Source organism: Rhinolophus sinicus, chromosome 6 (genome assembly GCF_057876585.1).
Source record: "Rhinolophus sinicus isolate RSI-liver-muscle chromosome 6, RSI-T2T, whole genome shotgun sequence".
Taxonomy (NCBI): Eukaryota; Metazoa; Chordata; class Mammalia; order Chiroptera; family Rhinolophidae; genus Rhinolophus; species Rhinolophus sinicus.
The window spans coordinates 34,133,207-34,154,529 of record NC_142506.1 but is presented as its reverse complement, the minus strand read 5'-3'; the positions used below and the strand labels follow the sequence as shown (position 1 = coordinate 34,154,529).

The 21,323-nt window shown below is 38.6% G+C and overlaps 1 protein-coding gene across 2 annotated transcripts in view; it reads left to right on the top strand.

Annotated features, from left to right (window-relative positions):
* CPQ (carboxypeptidase Q) overlaps positions 1–21,323 on the top strand; it is a 565,463-nt gene that overhangs the window by 271,770 nt on the left and 272,370 nt on the right. The gene's annotated exons all lie outside the window — the stretch shown is intronic.

Here is a 21,323-nt window from a genome sequence, read left to right as displayed (position 1 = left end):
TAGGTTGTCTAGGAATAGGGAGTGTGGTCAAGAGAGAACGTGCGTCTGCAGAGATGGTCCTTGTGGACTCAACAATGGCAGACACTCCAAATATATTTTTTCCCATCAAAAGTTTGAGTATATTGATTGAAGAAAAGTGGGACTAATTCAAGTGTGGAATGGGGTTCCATGGTGTAGAAATTCAACCTCTGAAGAGCTGAGGACAATATTTGTGTATATGTGCTGTATTTATTCCATTTGGAGCCAGCTCGGCATTTAAGATTATACGAATAGCTAAGATTGTACTAATCGTTATTGTGCTTATTATGTGAATTATCTTATTTGATCCTTTCAAAGCTCAGTGAAGTAGGATCTATTTTCTTTTGTAGGTGAGAAAACTAGCATAGAGCGAAACTCACTTGCCTAAGGTCCACACAACCAGTAAGTGGCTGAGAAGGGACCCAAACCCAGGACCTTATGAATAGTAAACTGAGCTTTAAACCACAGTTTATGTGCAATTTCCAGAGACTTTTTTTGTTGTTTTTTACACAAGTTTGAAAATCAAATAGTCCTAGAGGCAGGTCTAGCTGAAGGTTAAATAATTTTGGCAAGTTACTTATTTTCTGAGTCTCAGAGAGAACATATCTGCAAGAAAAGAGATGGTATTTATAACTAACAGGGTAATTATGGGGAGTACATTAGATAATGCAAATCAAATAGCCTAGTATACTGGTGACACATCACAGGCGCTCACTGAATGTGAGTTTACTTCATATGACATTAAGTCCACAAAAAACAGTTTTTATAAGGTTTCTGGTGAAAATTTACATTATAAGTAGTTATTGAAATTCTGAAAATAGCTTAATATTATTTTAAACTTATTACATAAAATAGCTTATTTTAATAAGTTAAAATAAAGTTATTCAGGAATTTCAGACTTATATTTGTCTATGGAGATCAATGAGAGGGAGATAAAAGCAAGTAGTGATGGAGTTTGGTGATGGAGAAACAAACCTTTTGCACATGTTTTGACTGAGGACCTCTCCAATACTTGTTTTATGTTTAAGGCCCTTTTCTCCTTTTCCAAATTACCTGCTTCCAGGACCTGGGCATGCATGCATCAACCTTGGGGTGATAGTTACAGGGATAATGGAAAAGCAAGATGTCAATAGGTCCATAGGGAATCAGATAGCTTCAGATATTGAGAAAACAAACAAACAAGCCCAGGCTCCTGCCCCTTTAGGAAACTGATAAGAACAGAGGAGCTAAGAGTCTATATTCCAGGTACTGAATAGTCAGACACCTTGAAGTGTAATCTTCTTCAGGCAGTAGTTCCAGGATAAAGTGTTGCCGTCTTTGGGTTGCTAGTCCAGGATGGGAGGGGTTGGGATTATATATTATCCGTTGTCTGGGTGAGCAGGCAGTTTCTCACCCCGAGGGTGTGTGGCAGGGTGAGTGTGAGTCACTGGGAGCCTTAGTCAGAGGCAGTGGGAGGTATCGTGGTCTGAGGCTAAAGCACTGAGGCAGAGGCACTCTCAGGACTGCAGCAGCCAGAGGGCTCAGACAGTTTCGGAGGGCTACTGGTGTCTTCTTGCTGGGAACCCGTGGGTCTGCTCCTTAGCCAACATGATTATTAAAAACTAGTTAGCTTTACTGAGGTATAATCTACATAACGTAAACTTACCAAATTTAAGTGTACAATTTGATGAGTTTTGAAAAATGTACAGTTATGTCACCACTTACCGCAATCATAATCTACACTGTTTCCATCACCCCAGACATTCCCTTGAGCCCCTTTGCAGTCTAGCTCTTCCTTCACTCCCCAACCCCCTGGTAACTGCTGATCTGCTTTCTGGAGCTATAGTTTTTTCTTCTCTAGAATTTAATATAACTGGAATCATAGAATGTGTAGACTTCTGTGTTTGGCTTTTTGACTCGGTGTAATGCTTTTTTGAGGTTTATCCATGTTGTGTCAGTTGTTCATTCCTTATAGTGCTAAGTAATATTTCACTGTATGGATACACCACAATTTATTTATTCGACAGTTGTTGGACATTTGGGTGGTTTCTAGTTTTTGACTATTATGAATAAAACTCAGTGAATATTCTTGTGCAAGCCTCTCTGTGGACATATGTGTTCATTTCTCTTTGGACAAATGACTAGTAATGAAATTGCTGGGCTATAGTGAATTTTAAACACTTTGATCTCTGTCAAGATGCTTCAATCTCTATTCTGTGGTAGTAGCACCTTCTTGAGGTTGAGAGAGTCCAGAGGGGTCCTAGGACTGAGGATTAAACTTTTACCTCTACCATAGTGTTACATAGCATTACAAAAGTTGGGCATAAATACCTTGTTACCAAGATGTAAACAGTAGAAGATTAACGAAAGTTCTCTCACAATGAAGTGACAGCATTGCGTCCAGAGAAGGAATATAGATGAGTGCAGTGAAATGAAGTCTGTGTGGCTGTGTTTTGGGGGACTCTGTCTTACAGCCTGCCTGGAACCACAACGTAGTTCCATACGGTGAAGAGATGTGGCAAGCATGTGTTCCCCCCCTCTAGATGTTAGGTGACTTAGTGAACTGAGTAAGCACACTCCATCCCTCATAAATGCCGTGTCTCCTGTGCAGCCCCCTCTAGTAACCCTCCCCTCATCCCAACACTTTATGCCATTATTATGGTGTCATCTCCCACCAGACCTTGCAAATACCCTGAGCAGATGCTCTGTTTATTTTTGTTCTTTTTCTTTTTTCAGTAATTCCTGTCCCAGGGCTTGGCATGCAGAAGCTTCTGAACACATTTTGTTCAGTAAAATGAAGAGAGGAAGTAAAGGAGAGGATGGTTGTAGGATTTTCTTTATCTGGGTTCTCTTTAAGTCTAGAAGTTTTCCTGCCCGTTTAGAACACTGATTGTCCATTGGCATGTTGGACATGGCCCCTAAATGCAGCTCTGTATGTCCAACACGGAACAGCTAAACTCCTTCCTACCTGACTCCTCACCTTAGTTACTAGTCTCTGTTAAGGGAACCACAACTACCTATCAGCACAGTTAGGAAACTTCTAATTGTATTTCATTCTGTCCTCTTTAATCACTGTCCTACAGCCAGGTACTACATCCTATTTAGTCCACTTACAGCTGGACTAAGAAAAAACAACACATATATTAAAAAACAAAATCCGTTACAGCCTTGCCTTTACTGCTATTATTGTCCTAATTCGGGCCCTTGCTATTTCCCTCCTGATTATTTTTCTTCTGATCTCCCCTGCTTCTGTATTTTTGCAGTGCATCTCAGAGTTATCTTTTAAAACACTGATCTCCACATAGTGTTCCCCTGCTGTCAAGCCCCTTCTCCTGTTTCCTACAGGATAAAGGTTATGATAGAGTAAGAAAAAGTCGAGAACCATATGACTTCACTGCTATGTGGTATATAAAATTGAAAGCAACAAAGGAACAAGACAAATTAAGAAACAAGAACTCATAGACACAGACAATAGTTCATTGGTTACCAGAGGGTAAGGGGGGGAGGGTGGATGTTTGATGAGGGTAAAGGGGGTTAAACATTATATATGGTGATAAAAGAAGAACTGACTTTGGGTGATAAACATACAATGTGATATATAGATGATATATTACAAAATTGTACACTTGAAACCTATGTAATTTTACTAACCATTGTCACCCCAATAAATTTTAATTAAAAAAAGGTTATGATAAAGATAAATGTTGGGGTAAGTTATAAGAAATAAGCAAAATACAGAGGAAGAGAGAGTGGAGTTTGGGAGGGTTAAATGGGATTCATTAATTAATAAATAAGCAGAAAATGAGAGTGAAGAAAGAGGGAAAGGAAATGTCTGATGGAGATTCAGATACCAACTAAGAACCAATCTTTCATTCGCTGATAAAGGAGTTCAACTCTCCTAAATTCTGACAAACTTTTTAAAAATCATTCAACTTTATTTTTAATTATCAGTAATGCTGACAGTGACGTAACATTGGTTTTGATAGTTTAGGTTGACTAACTTACCCTGACACATCCTTTCTACCTTGCTCCATACGTACTGAAGAATAGTGCTAAATAATGCTGAGCAAATTAGTTGCAGTGGAAACCATCTCTGAAAATGAAGAGGTTATATTGAAATTATCATTATTCTGCCTGCAAGTCGAACATCCTAGGTGACTTGAAGGTGGGCTAATACAGTGTCTGATCAACACTATTCCACACTAACACCCAGCACCACCCATTGCAGCTCATTAATTATTCATGCAAACACCTTAATGAAAGGAAAGCAATTAGCACAGAAAGAATCCTTTTGATTTAGTCTAAGAACCGTGGACAAGGTGTGGTGAATTTCAGCTCTGGAAAAGCGTATATGTGATTGATGAAGCATTAACACATTTCAAAACCCTACTGCACAATCAAGCCATAAGCCTGGACTGAGTTAACCACTTTAGAAATGCCAATAATACAAAAACTTTATTGGGTTTCAATATGTGAAAATGGTAGAGTAAGGGGTATGATGCACATTTATCCTACGCTTTTCCTAAAGAACCCACAGTGGCATGTTTTGGCTCCTCTAAGCCTCAATTCTCCACTTTGACCTCTTCGGAAACTGCTCCTTTGTGATTTGGTCATGTTCTAGAGGGTTCACCAGACCTTGAACACTTTGAGGGGATGCATTTCATTGTGAGAAAGCAGTCCTCTGGTTGCTCTGAGATTAGACCTCTAAACTTTCTCTCAGCCTTCTCCCTAGGAAACCATCACATCTTTGAGGCCCATCCATGGTTGAGGATGAGTCTGAGAGCGTGAGAAGGAGAGCTCTTTGACTTCTGAGCTGATGGTCCCTGGTGCTAAAATAGCAATATTATTTCTACCCCCATTTATGAAGGAACTAATTTGCATTGGAAAATTCATAGGAAACATGTTGCCATCCATGAATAGGTTTTATTTTGTATTAAATCAATAGAAGTTAGCTTAACACTTAAAATAGTCTTAAACAGAGGCAGAGACAGAGAGGTAAAGGTCTTAGCAGTCCAGTACCAATTCCCTGACCTTCAGATGAGGAAACTGAATCCATGACTGACTTATCCCAGGGGGCACAATAAATGCATGAGAGTAACATATCTAAAATGTGACTCCAATTTTTTTTTCTACCGCAAAGGTATTGCATTATGCCTGGGCACACCTTAGCTGGATAGTGTCTAAATCTGAGGGATGTCAGTTAATTCAGGACAAAGGCAGTGCCATCCCTACCAAGTCATTACATAGGAGAAACTTGTCTTACTTTCATGCTTTTTCTCTTGACATCTCTTTCTTAGGCACAAAGAGCTCTCATTGTGTCAGATTTCCCTTAGATTTCCCTTAAAAATCGTCACCTGAGAAACCCACCTGTGCCTTGGTCTGTTTCTTCTACGCATCCTCAGTCAAGTCTTTCTCAAGTCTCATTCTTTTTCAGCTTTTTGTCACTTTGGAAGAGGATCTGACGGATGAAACACTTTTGTGGTACGAATGACTCTTTATAATGCCTTATTCCCCTGTGGCCCTGTTCATACTCTCAGTCTCACAGATCGGGTAATCAGCTACTTTTGTTTTAGCAGAGAATCATTGACAAAGCCAAAATAGATCTACTACCAATCACATCATTAAAATAAATCAAAACCTTTTTATTTTGAAATAATTGTAGACTCACAAGAAGTTGCAAAAACAGTGCCGAGAGTTTGGGTGTACCCTTTGACCAGATTCTGCAATAATAACATCTTATATAACCATGGTGTTATTATTTCCTGAAGAGGAAACTGGTGAGAAGATACTCCTGAGAGTGCATTGCTTTCTCGTGAAGCAGGAGCTGCCTTGCAGACATCCTCTATGTAGCACCATTGTAGGGAGGACCTTGTCCTGACATTACCCCAAATAGTCCTTTTCAAGGCTTAGTTTATGATGCTTTCAGCATATTCCACTCAAACAAACAAATAAACACAGGAGGGTTGTGATAAAATTGACCTGACAAACGGCAAATTATCTGAAATTGGAGGTTTAGTACACCTGTGGGAGAGATGTACTAATGAGATCTCTCGTGATAGCAGATTCCCCAATGTTGACTCTTGGGGCTGGCTCATTTCATTTGCTCCTCAGTGATTTCCTATACCTTATTCTGAGACTTCCTTAGTAAATGCAAGATTTAAAAAATCTTAACATATTCAAGAATTCTTATGAGGGATTTGTGTGGAAAAGAAAATTGTTTTGGATTTTGTCTTTGGGTTGGTAATATCCATACCCATTTTGATAAAGCCCTGATGAGTGGAATTGTTTTTTTATACATGCCTTTTTTCCTACTGCAGTTATTCTCATGGATTTAAGAAACAATTTCAGTTTTATATGCCAGTATTATTTCAAATATAATGCAGCTCTTATACAGGCTAGTGGGAAACATTGAAATGAAAGCTCTAGTTTGTTAACTGAACAGTTCAGTTTTTCTTTTTCTACTTCTTTCTTTTTTTTTAGTGTGGGGCAGGGTTTCTCAACATCATCACTATTGACATTTGGGTCAAATAATTATAGTGGGGATCAGTCCTTTGTATTGTAGAATATTTAGCAGCATACTCCCTCATCCCCTACAAAAAATATCTCCAGACATTGCCAAATGTCTGTGACAAAAGTCACCCCAGATTGAGAGTCACTGGTGTGGAGTAGTGGAAAGAACACTGGATGGGTTTTGCCAGGCCTTGATGCTAGTTTTATTTCTGTCACAAATAAGCCGAGTGACCTTGGGCCACTTAATCCTTCAATTATAGAATGGGGGACTTTGTCTGAAAAAGCTGGAAGGTGATTTCCAGCCCCAAAATTCCATTATTTAAAAAAAAGTGCTTGAAGATTATCATCAGACGGGTGGTACACACACTGTGTATATGCTGTTAGAGCGTATCAAGACTTAGTGGGAACTCTTTCATTATTTCAGAGAATAGGAAGTGTTGGTAGATGTTTGTGTTTGTTTTTGTTTGTTTTCATATTCTTTGTGCAGATACAATTAGGAGCTCTTCTATTGAAAAAGTTAAATAAATTCCTTTTTTTTTTGGTGGTACTTCTTAGTTTTGAATATGCTAATGTGCGCTGGGAATTTTTAAGAGGTAGTTTTGCAATATTCCCCAAGCTTTTTGAGAAACAGTAGGCTAGAGGCATAAGATCCATTGGGTAGCCTATGTTTGGATGGTTTTTATATTTATTTTTTTTCAACTATTCATTTATTCAACAAACATTTATTGAGTATCTGGTATGTGTCAGGCATGAGAGTTGTAGCAATAGCCTTGGGTGATCAGTATAGCATTGTACTGAGTTAGAAACATGGCCTATATAATTCAAATTCCACCTCTTACATTTTGTTGGTAGGTTATTTTTCCTCTCTGACCCTCATTAAATATCAGCCTTCTCTGGAATGGGAGAGTTTATGCAAAAAAGCAAGGAAGTGAGAATGAGACGGAGAACATCAGGAAGGACAGACTATGGAGGGCCTGGCAGGCCATGTGAAGGCTTGCTGCTCTGTTCTGCTGGCAGTAGGGAGTCACTGAAGGATTTCAGCAGTAGATTTGCTAGAGACTGAAATCCTGTCAGGAGATAAAAGGACTTGAACTGAGATAATTGAAATAGTTAGGTGGAAAAGAGGACAAGGGTTCAGGAAATATTTAGGAAATAAAATTGGCAGGAGTTGTTAAAGTTGGGGGTATAGGAGAAAAAGAAGGAAAAGTGCAGTTTGGGTGAGTAGGAAAACTCATTCATTAATTCTACAGGAATTTATTGAGCTTCTACTATACTTGGGATATATCAAATTGCCCTCACAGTATTTGGGATAGAGATGGAAAAGTATTACAGATATGTAACTGCAGTAGAAGATGGTAAGTGCCATAACATGGCAGCTACATGGTGTGAAGGGGGCTCATTTCAGGGGCACCGTCCTGATCAAGGACCCCAGGGAAGGCTGTAGGGACCAATCCAACTTATTCCTCCAGCCTGAGTAGTTACCCATGAAGAGTTAACCCTGCTGAAGGTTATGGAGATGGGGTTGGTATGGGAAATTATCCAAGCAGATGCAGAAGTATATATGAAAGCCCAAAGACCAGTGTTACATGTTTTTTTAAGGAATGTGATGTAACCTATAATTACTGAATCCAGTGCACCCTGTTTTCATGGAGTTATGCTGTAAAATAATCTTAAAAAAGGACATCTATTTCATGTATATGTGTTTTTAAAAATAAATTATTGAAAAGCTCAGCAATCCCTTTGGAAATGACTTTAATGTTGGTGCTGTTGAGACCCTTGTTGAAGGAATGAACAAAACCTGGTTGACCTGGTGGACAAATTCATTCCACACATAATTGAATAGTCAGAGGTTGTGCAACAAATGCAGCTTTGCCTTTCATTTGAATATGATGTGTAAAACCTTCTTAATGGGTACAGCAAATTATTCTGCCTGGGTGGGAGACTTTTTACTAACGTAAGCAGCTGTTTAAACTTTCATAAGCAAAGTAATTATTAAATCTTTCATGGACATATTGGTTGGAACATTTGTTCACATCTTAACCTTGAGTTGGAAAATTTGGGAGGGTTGGATTAAAGAGTTTTAAGCTGGCAAATTTTATTCTTTTTTCTTTCTTATTATAAACTTTTTATGGCTTAGAACCAGCCAGTCTAAATCATGGAAAGAAAAATACATGTGTGGCAAGTATGAGACATTTCATTGTTTATTTTTCAAATTTCTGAAATGTGCTTATAGCTCTGGGCTCATAAAGACAAAAAATGGAAATAGCTCAAGCCAGACGGGCTGTTTTAGATAGATAGCCACCCAGGTAGGCAAGGCAAACCTTGGAGAGCGCTCTCTACTCTGCTCAATAAGTAATGATAGTGTGCCAAAACTGGACTTGCAAGCAGGAGGCTGCCATCTTTCATAGGTTTGAACACCTTCCCCTTATTAATAATGGAGTTACTTTATGCTAATCACAATCATAAGATGAATAATAATCCACATTTATGGAGTGCTTACTATGTGACGGGAAGTATTCTAGATGCTTATCATACATTTTCTCCTTTAATCTTTACTTTGACCTTGTCAAATAAGTAGTGCTGTCATCCCCATGTTACAGATGAAGAAACTAAGGCTTGTATCACAAATTTCTCAAAGCTTCTAGGTGGAAGATCTAGGAGTTAAACTCAAGTTTGTCCTGTCCCAGGGCCTGTACTCTATACCAATTCATTATCCTGTACTTCTTAGTCCCTTTCTAGTCTAGTTATTGAAATACTACTTCCTGAAGAGTTTCCTGTTTTACCCTAAATGGAAAGGAAACCAGGACAACTGTCAGTGTCATAATCAACAGCAACAAGTACTTATTGAATATCTACTATGTGTAGAACTCTGTTACTAGCTTGGGAAATATTCTGAGGCAAAGAGGAGAGATGACAAAGGGGCTCTGGCATGGTGGCTAAATAAAGCAGGCAGTGAATTCTGGAACTCAGGCTCTGTAGCCTTGTAGCAAGGCCCGTAGCACTGTTTGCTGGCTGACTCAGTGCTGACATATCGCATAGTACTTTCAGTTTGCAGTGTACTCTCACCTATATTATCCCATTTAATCCTGACAGCAAGGCTGGTTATTACAATTTCTATTTAAAGTTGAGGAAGCTGAGATTTAGAGTAAATGACTAAACCCTCCACACATCTAATAAATGGGAGATAAAATTCAAAGTTTGATTCCTCTGTAACTTGCTATAGTCACTGCCCAGAATCTGCAGTTTAATATGGCATATAGTAAATGCTTTATGAATGCCATAAAAAACAATCTAAACATGAAATTGTTAACTTAAATAATCACAATATAATGCAATAAGAGCAATTGTGTCCACAAATTCTTTGATCTCCTTTTAAAAGATGGGGCTGAATCTCCTTTCCTACATGTAACCTATACTTAGTGATTTACTTCTAATGATTAGAATGCGGCAAAAATGATGGTATGTGATACCTGAGATTAGAACATAAAGAGCAATGTGGCTTCCTCCTTGCTCTTTCTCTTGGATTACTCACTCTGGGAAAAGCAGGCTGCCATATTGTGAGGACCCTCAAGCAGCCCTATGGAGAGGTCCACATGGTGAGGGACTGAGGCCTTCTGTTATCAGCCCGTAAGTGGACCAATAACTCCAGTCGAGTCTTCAGATGACTGCAACCCTAGCCAACATCGTGACCACAGCCTTATAAGAGATCTTGAGCCAGAACCATTCAACTAAACTGCTTCCAAATTCTCTACCCACAAAAACTATGTGAGGTAATAAATATGTATTGTTTTGAGCCACTAAGTTTTGGAGTAAACTAATACAGCAATCAAGGAGTAGAAGATACACAATGAGGAATAACTATATCTGAACTCTCAGGAAAGCTGGCTACTGACAGATGGGAGAAATGAGTTGGACTTTAGTAGATGGACAAAGAATTTATTAGGAGGTATTTTGGGCAAAGAGAAAACTGTGTGCGAAAAAGTACAAAATTGTGCAACAGCAAGGTACATTTTAGAAACTGTAAATAAAGGACAAGACAACTCACAAGTCAAAAACCATAGCATTTAGGGTATGAGAATCTCACTAAGAACTTACTATATTATATGACAATGTAGTAACTAATGATCCTAAGAGTGACTTGGGGCTGCAAGACGTTAAGTTCCATAGGGATTATTTAAGAAGATAGGAAAGCAATTAAAATATTGAAATATATAGTTTAAAAATTAAAACAGAAATGTACTGTATAAAGCCTACTGAAAGGGAAGTCCAGGCTGTCCAAAATAGCCACCTTCTTATGTTGTTACTTCACTAAACGGTCTGGGTCTGTGTTTTGAAAACTTTAAGCTTAAATGTAGGGCCAAGAAATAGCTAATGAAGAACATCTGGATTTTCTCCAGGATTTCACTCTCCCCGTTCTGCTACAACAATCAGGTAGAAATTAACATTTTATAACCAATTATGTGTTTTGCTTGGCATCATGCTAACCGACTGAATTTTTTAAAAAGAGAATTGCCCAAATTGACTTGTTAGTCTATGCCATATCTCATTCACTGACTATTTATTGAGTGCTACCCATGTGTTACCCACTGTGACAGGCCCATAAAACAAACCTTCCTATTTGCGTTGCAAAAATCTTTCTGCATCCCAGGTCCAGCTCCACTGGTCTCTAGAGTTAATAGCAGCTCCTGGTAGAAAGACTACATTTATTGTTTAAGTTGGGTTTTAATATAAAATTAATACTTACCCATCTGGAAAATAAAAAAAAAAAAAATGAAAAGAATTTTTACTCAGAAATACTTTAACTCAAGACAATTGCTGTTAACATCTTGCTGCATTTCCTTCCCTGCATTTTCTTCTATGAATATTTTAATATATTTTGAAGGTAGTGTCAGATCTAATTTTTGTTTAACATCAGGAAAAATAGGCTTTGGAATATAAATTTGAAATCTTTAAGTTATTCTTACAAGTGGATATTCTATAATTTACTTAACCTTTATTAGATCTTTGGATTATACATGAATCTTTCAGTAAAATGTTGTTATGTATAAATAAACATTCAGCTAGGGAATTTTCAAGTTGTCTTTTGAACTGTTTATGGGCTTTGCTAAGATGGGGTAATTTCAAATAATAATCAAAGGGAAGCTCAGGAAAGAGGTTAACATGGTTTCTCTCCCTGGCAACAGAACTGACTTTGGAAAGTTCTAAAATGATTGTGTGGCCACATGCCGAACGTGCCGTCATTGTTATGCTCTTAGTTAAATTAAACATGAATGATTGGATGAAGAACATTATTATTCTGTGCACATTCTTGACTCTTAATTTAAGGTTAAACTAACTTAAATTAATGTCATGTGAATTTTTAGCAGCAGTTATGGCCAGTTAATGCATGTTCTTTCTTAGTTATGCCTCATCTCTTTGCAAAATTACAATATTTCATTCCAAATTTATTCTGATCAGATTTGTAAGTAGCACTTTTTGCTCTTTTCTCTCAGTGTTTATATCAGAAAGCTTTTGAGTTTATACTATAAACCACCATTTGCCTATTTTCATAATAGGCATCTAAAAAATGGGCCTGGATGTGAGAGCACAAGATTCAGTACAAATCAGGGTACTGGATCCAGTCCTTTATTTTTCAGGGGATATTGTATGGACAATAGAGATGCCATCTTAACATCTCCGTTCCAATCTTTCCTCTCCCCATTTGTCTGATATACCACTACCCGACCAATATTCCTTAAGTAAACTTCTATGTAGAATTATGCCTCTATCAAGCCTCTATTTAAAAACAGTCAATGGCTCCCCACTTCCTATAAGATAATAATCAATACTCCTTAAATCTGGCCCTTAAAGCCCTGCATCTACAAGATATTATACAAATCATACCTTTTCCCACAGGTCATCTGTATTCTAGAAACCCAGAATATTCTTTGTTCTACTTCCCTGTCTCTGTTTTCCCCATACCAATCCCTTTCTGTATCCGTCTGCTGAAATCTTACCTACTCATTCTTTGTTCATTTATTCACTGTGTAATTGAATGATTAAATAACATGATTTGTTTACTAAATATTTACTCAGCATCAGTTGCATGCCAGATGCTGATCAAATGCCACCTCTTCCAAGGAGTCTTTGCTAACCACCTCAGCCGTATGTATTTTTTCTCTCTTCAGAGCTTCCATTGGTCTTTTTTATGCTTCTCTTTTGTCACAAATCTGTACACCACTGATGTATATTAGTAGGTACTCAAGAATCCCAGGATCCCATCCTTTGGGAATGGTCCCTTTCCCAATATTTGTGCTTCTGGTGGACTGCCAACTCCCACTACTAAGAACTAGAATCTTGAGCAGGGACACACATGGACAGAGGATGTTGGGGCTGCGTCATCCATGATGTTGCCCTGCGCAGTTAAGGATCTCTGAGCCTCAGTTTTCCCTTCAGCAAAATGGGGTTCATCTACCTGAGTTGTTTGAGGATTCAGTGAGATATTGTCCATGAACACTTTGGCACAGAGTTGTTATTCAATGAATGAAAATTAAATCATGCTTTCAGATTAGTAGTATTGGGGAACAATTCTTTTTTCCCCCAGAAAGAAGGGAAGGCAAAAAATGACTCTTTCTACTGAGGAGGCAACAAATACAGAACTATTTATGGTACTTGAGAAGAACATCCAACCATTCAAAGGATGAAGTAGCAAAAGACAATCAGGGTGATTGCGAACTGTGGGATGATGCACTGTTGCTTTGTTATAATGCTGCTTTTAAACTCACAATACTTCATTCTTTAAAAATTCAATGATATGAAAGAAACTCAGGCCACGTGGGGGTAGAGTTTTGGAGGGGGGCATAGAGGGAGTAAGAAGGATAGTAGTCTATGAATGAGTAGCCATTCAGCCATCCAGTGGCTAATGCCTCTTTTAATGAGTAGAGTTACGGTGCAGCTCCAGCATTTTAATAAATGTTCTATTGTGGGTGGTGAGAACTTCAAAAGCGAAATAGCACATATTGGATTTGATAATAAGAATATAGAGAATTAGAAATGAGATGTCCAGGAGGCAGCTGTGTTAAGGAAACCTAGGATCAAGACTTTCTATGTATCAGCCAATGAAAGGTTGTGGGCAAAACTGAGATGCTGTGGTAGGAAAAGAATGGATCCTGCTGACTGGTAGGACACTGATGTGACGTGATGGGGGGATTTTGACCAAGTATGTATTTTTCATGTTTCATATAAGGGCTTGGAGAGAGTGTTAGAAGCCATAGGTAGAGCTAGATACCTACTTAAAATGTGACTTTTTGTTCTATTATTTCAAGTTCAAACAATTGCTAATTTACCAGCAATTGTACAAAAAGTAGGTCATATGGAATTTGGAATGTATTTCCATTAGATATGAGGCTGAAAATAACTGTTTAAGTTATCTTCTAGCTTTAGCTGTCCCAAAATAAGGTATGAGGGTAAGGAAAAGTCAGTATGAGGGCCACATGGTGATGGAGGAAGAGACTCTCCTCTATCATCTTGAGACTTTGAGCCAACTCTTGGCAAGAAAAAGGAATAAAAAAGATGATGTTGTCTCTGATGGCCCCCTTTTTTGTCCTCTTCTTTCAGTTCCTGATGCCCTTGCTCCCTAAGAGAATCCTCTTACTGCAAAACAACCTGATGAGATAGGTGTTATCCCAATAACATAACTGAGAAAAATGAGGCTCAGAGAGGTTTGTGTAACTTGCTCATGTCCATATAATAAGTAAATGGGAAAAGTCAGTTTCATGATCAAGTATGTCTGTCTCTAATACTTATGAACTCCAACATTTTTGGGTTGCAACATCTGAGTTAATAGTGCCACCACTAACAAAATAAAGGAATATAGAGTAGGGGTTGGAGTGGGGTGTAGACAAAGGAAAGGTGAGCTTGGTTTTGATATGTTGGTTTTGAGCTGCCTTGGGAGAGAGCCATGTCCTGCTTTCTGGTCACAAGAGGAATCTTGGTTTTTTGCCCAGTGGTGGAGATGGTACACTTGGAATGTTTCATTTGCAGCAAAGAATAGTGGAAGATAAATAGGTGGATACATAGACAGATAGAGGCAGCTAATAAGCTAGGTAGGTAGGTAAGTAGGTAAGAAGACAGATGTTTGATGGTAAGCTGTGTGTTCAGAAGTTGGGAAATGTCTGCAGTCATTAGTCAGTTTTCCTATTGCATAGCAACTTTATTTCCTCATGTAGCTATGACAAATAGAACTTTCGTATTTATTTTTGTGCCTAAGGGCTGATCATGCTGCCTATGAATGATGCATAAGTGACAATTGTATTATGAGTATTGCTCTGTCTCTTGAAATCGTAGAATCTCAAGTTGGATGAGAACTTAATATTCTCTCTTGGATTTGCTCTATATTTAGAATTTGTTTTACACCTTCATGAGATACTTACTGACACATCTCTGTCCTTTAGATAGCCTCCCTATATGAAATATTTTGTGATAAAATATCCCTACCTGAAGTGGATACTTACCAATTGTTCCTAGTTCTACCCATAGAAGACAAATCCAATTATCTCTTCCACATGAGCGCTCATCTCACTTTTGTAAATAGCCTCCATGTTTCACTTAATGTTTTCTTTACGGAGCTGAATTTCTCCTCCATCTCTTCAGTGTTTTTTTTTTTTTAAGGGACATATTCCTTCAGGGAAGGACTTGTTGGCCCAGGTTCTGGAAATGTGCTCAGCAGATGGCCTCCAGTGTCATTTCCTTCCGGGATTGTTTCACTGGCAGAGGACCACTAATCCAAAGTCACACCCTGTCTCAGTGTGGAACACATCCAATGACTGATTGATATGGGGGTATAAAAGCCCAGTTAGTCCAGTCTAAAATGTGACAACTCTGACAAGCCATTTTAATTGTAGAGCTGCCAGTAGGTCATCTGCGGACATTGTTGGACTGCATTACAACTTGACTTCTCTTTCTGTTCCTTCTTGTGTCCTTCTCTTCCCTTTCTCAGGAGTTCATCCCAAGGGCATAAACCTTCTGCATGTGAAACTCTGGTGAATATGCTTTTCTGTGCAGCCCAATCTCTAATGCATGGCTTCAAGTCTTCACATGAACCATTCCAATTTGTATATGGACTTATACACTTTGGTAGGGCTTCTGGAGTAGATGGATGCCTAGGGATAATCTCCTATATGATCAGAATACATTTGGCTTTGAAGAATGTTTTAAATTAAGATTCATTGCTATTAATTTAATGTGTAAAGCTGATGTAATAGAGAACTTTTTCAGTGGAGGCATCTTAGATTAGGTTCCCCCTGAAAAGCAGAACCTGAAGCAGAGATTACCTGTAAGTAGTTTATTTTGAGAAATTATCCCAAGGAACAGAAGTGGAAGACTGAAAACAACAAAGGATGGAAAGCCAATCCAAGGGCTCAATATTGAGCTACTCACCACTGTGGGCAACTAGAGTGAACTCCCACTGCAACCCACTGAGGAGCCAGATAGAGTTGTATGGCAGAAAATTAAAGAGGAGAGTATTTATATACCAGCTCCTGATTCCATTGGTGAAGACTTGCCCCAGGAGGTGTTAACTCCCATGCACTTCCAGGTATGTGTGTGCCTCAGAACAGTTGAGTGAGTACCTGCCACCTACCCATGAGCCGGCACAGAAAGCTCCGTGCAGAAAGTGAGAGATGCCAGATGCATCTGAGACACGATGCTATCAAGTTATACCTGTGCACAACTGATTGCTGCAGCAATTGTGAAACTAAAATATTGGACCAAGGAGATGTGGGACAGGGCACAAGAGGGAACCATTACAGGGTGATAGCCACAAACTATCGCATTGTGTTTTTGAGACTTCATTTGTGTGTGGATTTTATGAAGGACAGAGGTCATTGGACTGGATTTTCTCCTAACAAATCCATAGAACTATTACCAGCCTTCTCTTTTCTGATCATAAGAGGTAGAGAAACTTTGTGATGAGTTGGAAGTAGTGAAGTAGTATGCCCACTCCTGAATAAAATACTTATCTTGGGTAGTTAGACTAATCGACAGTAAAATATCACAGAAAGAAATTGAAGAAAACACTAGATAACGGCACATACTCGTGCTTTTCTACCAATAGTGGAAACTTACTGCCAAGTATTTTGATAATGATTTGTTTAAGAGTTCCTTTAATGTCTTTGATTTAGCTGCTCTGTGTCCACTGCATTTTGAATGTCACAGAGATTTGACTCTGATGGTTTTAAACCATGTAGCAATAAATTTAACCATTTATTTTGAAATTAGGGTAAGGAGTAAGGGAATTGGGAGGTAGCTTGGAACGCAAATGAAAGATGAGCTTTCATTGTACAGATTAAGGCACTGTTTTAGCACCATATCCTGTATAGGTATTACTGTTCCTATGTGTGAATTAGCTCCTAGTGACTCCGCTCTGAAATTGTTAAGCATAGTAATCTCCATCGCTTCATAGCCATAATTTTTCATTGGCAGCTTCCTAATGAACTCATCTTTGGGGTGGCAAGTGACAGAGCTATGAACTTTCTTGAAGAGATTTGAGATACATAGTCAGACAGATAATTAGCATTTTTATTTACTTTGGGAGAGCTTTGGAGTCCCAAGACCAGCCTCAGATTGTCCCGGTAGCACTTGCACTGTCTTACAAAACATATTAATAACTCCATACTTGTCATCCCAGGAATTTGGCAGTAATGGGAATCAGCAGACCAGGATTGAGAGGTTGGTGACAAAGGAGTGGGCTAGTGAGAGCTATATAGCAACAAGATGAGATATTCAGGATATGGAAAGAGGAAGGTCAGTTAAGGCAAAGAGGGATAGACTGGGTTAAGTTCATGAAGTTCATCTCAGACTCAGGAAGCTAATTAGGAGACTGTGTAGAAAGGAAGAGGTGGGGCCCAAACCAGAGAACCTAGGAAATCAGATGTCAGAGTGTAGAACAGATGTCTAGTAATGGCAAATATGTATTACGTCACTTACTACATGTCAGGTGCTGTTCTAATCATTTTGTGTGTACAAGTAATTTCACTTTCTCAATAGTCTGTGAGGTAGGTGCGGTTATCAAACTTATTTAGCAAACGAGGTAACTGAAGCATAAGAGGTCAGATAACTTGTCCAATGTCACATAGTTCTTAAGGGGTTGAGCTTGGCCTTCACCCCAGGTAGCCTTTTTCCAAAGTTCATGCTCTTCTGAATATTGGTTATCACTTACATACCTGCCTCTGAGCAGAAGTTTCTTATATGTTATAAATTTCCTTGATGAGAGGCCAAGACTGGTTCAGCATATGTGGGGGGAGGGAGGGAGATGGGTGTATCAGGCATACATTTTATATGCCTCTTCAGATCCATTTGGGTAACTGCATCTTGCACACTGCCCAGGAACCCACTTGGTCCCCTGCCCTCAGAGAGCTAGGCAATTGCCCTTGCTGGTCACTGTGCTGTTGGCCAGTCAGTCCCCTGCTTGCAGTTTCTCATGCTGCTACTTTAGAACTTGGATGAGATACCAAACCTGGGGCCTAGGATGAGGCCCCCATGACCATTGGAAAAAGCTGGATGATACAATATGGAAATGCAGGAGAGTGAGCTCCCTGTGGGGTAAAATTCAGCCAGAGGAAAGCAGGGGACAGGAGGGAAGTAGCCAGATAAATTCCCTCAACTTCTTCTGTCCCATCAACAACTCTAAGGCATAAGTTTTACTTCTAGCACATCCAGAAAAGTCTCTTGTGTCAAGTGAATTCACCTGCTCAATGACCTGTTGTGTCATTCTGTGGTTTATCTTGAAGGCAGCATAGTCATATTTCACTTGATATGACTTCACTTCCTTGATGTCCTTCTTAATCCCCCTTTCCTTCTTTCTAACCCTTGCTCCTCTAGGTCCCTCCGACCCCCACCCATCCCAAATCATTAAAGCCAAGCTAAGAAAATGGGCCTGGGCTAAAAGTGGAAACAAAGAGAGGAGAGGGAAACCTCTCAGCAATACTTCAGTGTTCAGTGATAAAAAGGACACTGGTTTTTTCGAAAAACACATTTAGAATATAGTGGAAGCTGATATTATGACTAACAAGTAAATTTCAGTACTGAATAAGAACTTACTTTTACCACAGTGTGAGCACTTAGAGATGATGAGGGAATTTTAGGAGTGAAGAACATTGCCAGGGTACTTTCTCCCTGATTAGGTTTGTTGGGATCATGTTTGCATCACTGGCTGTTACGCCTGTCTCCTCCTCTTCATGTCAGCAATAGCAAAAATAGCCACCATTTTCTAAATACCTAAGTATTTGCCTGACGCCACACTAAATGGTATATAATTTCTCATCTGCTCCTTTGAGGTAGAAAACTGAGACTCAGAAATGACTGTTGAACAGCTAATGAGTGCTAGAGCCAGAATTTAAACCCAGGTCTGCCAAACTGTGAATTCTGTACTCATGACTGACAGCTTCTGCCGTCTTCTGCAAAGTTTCTTATCACAGAACTTATCTGGAGCAGGGAAAAGTCTCATAGAGAGAAAATATGGCACAAAAACATCACATTCCCTTGGATCTGATTTGCTCCAAAAGTAACTTCTGATGGAGTAAGCTACTGGTGTTTAAAGTGTCCTTGCCCCGATCAATTAATGTGATACGCCACATTAACAAAATGAAAACATAAAAATCATATGGTCATATCAATAGATAAAGAAAAAGCATTTGACAAAATACAGCAGCAATTTATGATAAAAACCCTTAAGAAAGTGGGAATAGCGGGATCATATCTCAACATAATAAAGGCCATATAAAATAAACCCACAGCTAACATCATACTCAATGGGGAAAAGCAAAAACCATTCCCCTTAAGATCAGGAACAAGGCAAGGTTGCCCACTTTCTCCACTTCTATTCAACATAGTGCCGGAAGTTCTAGCCACAGCAATCAGACAAGAAAAAGAAATAAAAGGCATCCAAATCGGTAAGGAGGAAGTAAAATTGTCATTATATGCTGATGACATGATACTATATATAGAAAACCCTAAAGACTCCACCAAGAAACTATTAGAGCTGATAGATGAATTTAGTAAAGTAGCAGGATACAAAATTAATATTCAGAAATCAGTTACATTTGTATATACCAATAATAAAACATCAGAAGGAGAAATTAAGAAAACAGTCCCAGTTACAATTGCTTCAAAAACTATAAAATATTTAGGAATAAATTTACCAAAGAAGTAAAAGACCTGTACTCAGAAAATTAAAAGACACTGAAGAGAGAAATTAAAGAAGATACAAATAAATGGAAACACATACCATGCTCATGGATAAGAAGAAATAATATAATTAAAATGTCCATACTACCTAAGGCAATATATAGATTCAACACAATTCCTAACAAACTACCAAAGACAATTTTCACAGAAATAAAACGTATAATCCTAAAATGTATATGGAACCATAAAAGACCCCGGATAGCCTCGGCAGTCTTGAGAAATAAGAACAAAGTGGGAGGTATAACAATACCTGACTTCAAATTATACTACAAGGCTACAGTAATCAAAACAGCATGTACTGGCATAAAAACAGACACATAGATCAATGGAACAGAATAGGGAGCCTAGAAATAAATCCATGCCTATGTGACCATTTAATTTACGACAATGGAAGCAAGAATGTATGGTGGGGTAAAGGCAGTCTGTTCAATAAATGGTGCTGGGAAATCTGGACAGACACATGCAAAAAAATGAAGCTGGACCACCTCCTTACACCATATGCAAGAATAAATTCAAAATGGCTTAAAGACTTATATGTAAGACCTGAAACCATAAAACTCCTAGAAGAAAATATAGGAAGTAAATTTGCAGACATTATCCTTAGTAATATTTTTACTGATATTTCCCCTAGGGCAAGGGGAGTAAGAGAAAAAATAAACATGGGATTATATCAAACTAAAAAGTTTTTTCACAGCAAAGGATACCATTCATAAAACAAAAACGCATCCTACTAAATGGGAGAAGATATTTGTCAATGATACATCTGATAAGGTGTTAATATACAAAATGTATAAAAAAGTCATTCAACTCAACACCAAAAAACCAACCCAATTAAAAAATGGGCAGAGGTCATGAAGAGACATTTTTCTAAAGAGGACATAGAGATGGCAAACAGACATATGAAAAAATGTTCAACCTCAATAATCAGAGAAATGCAAATAAAAACCACAATGAGATATCACTCACTAAGGTCAGAATGGCTATCATCACTAAATCAACAAACAACAAGTGCAGGTGAGGATGTGGAGAAAAGGGATCCCTCGTGCACTGTTGGTGGGATTACAGATTGGTGCAGCCACTGTGGAAAACAGTATGGAGGTATCTCAAAAAACTGGAAATGGAACTACCTTATGACCCAGCAATTCCACTCTTAGGTGTCTATCCAGAGAAATCCAAAATGCTAATTCGAAAAAATGCATGCACCCCTATGTTTATTGCAGCGCTATTCACAATAACCAGGACATGGAAACAACCGAAATGCCCATTGGTAGATGACTGGATTAAGAAACTGTGGTACATTCATACAATGGAGTATTACTTGGCCATAAGGAAGAATGAAATCTTTCCATTTGCAATGATATGGATGGACCTAGAGAACATTATGCTAAGTGAAATGAGTCAGACAGAGAAAGACAAATACCATATGATCTCACTTATATGTGGAATCTAAAGAATAGGATAAATGAAGAAACTAATCAGAAACAGTCTCAGAGATATAGAGGAAAAACTGAGGGTTGCTAGATGGGAGGGGTTGAGGGAGAAGGTGAGGGGATTAGAAAGCACAATCGGTTACCACAAGATTGCCACAGGGA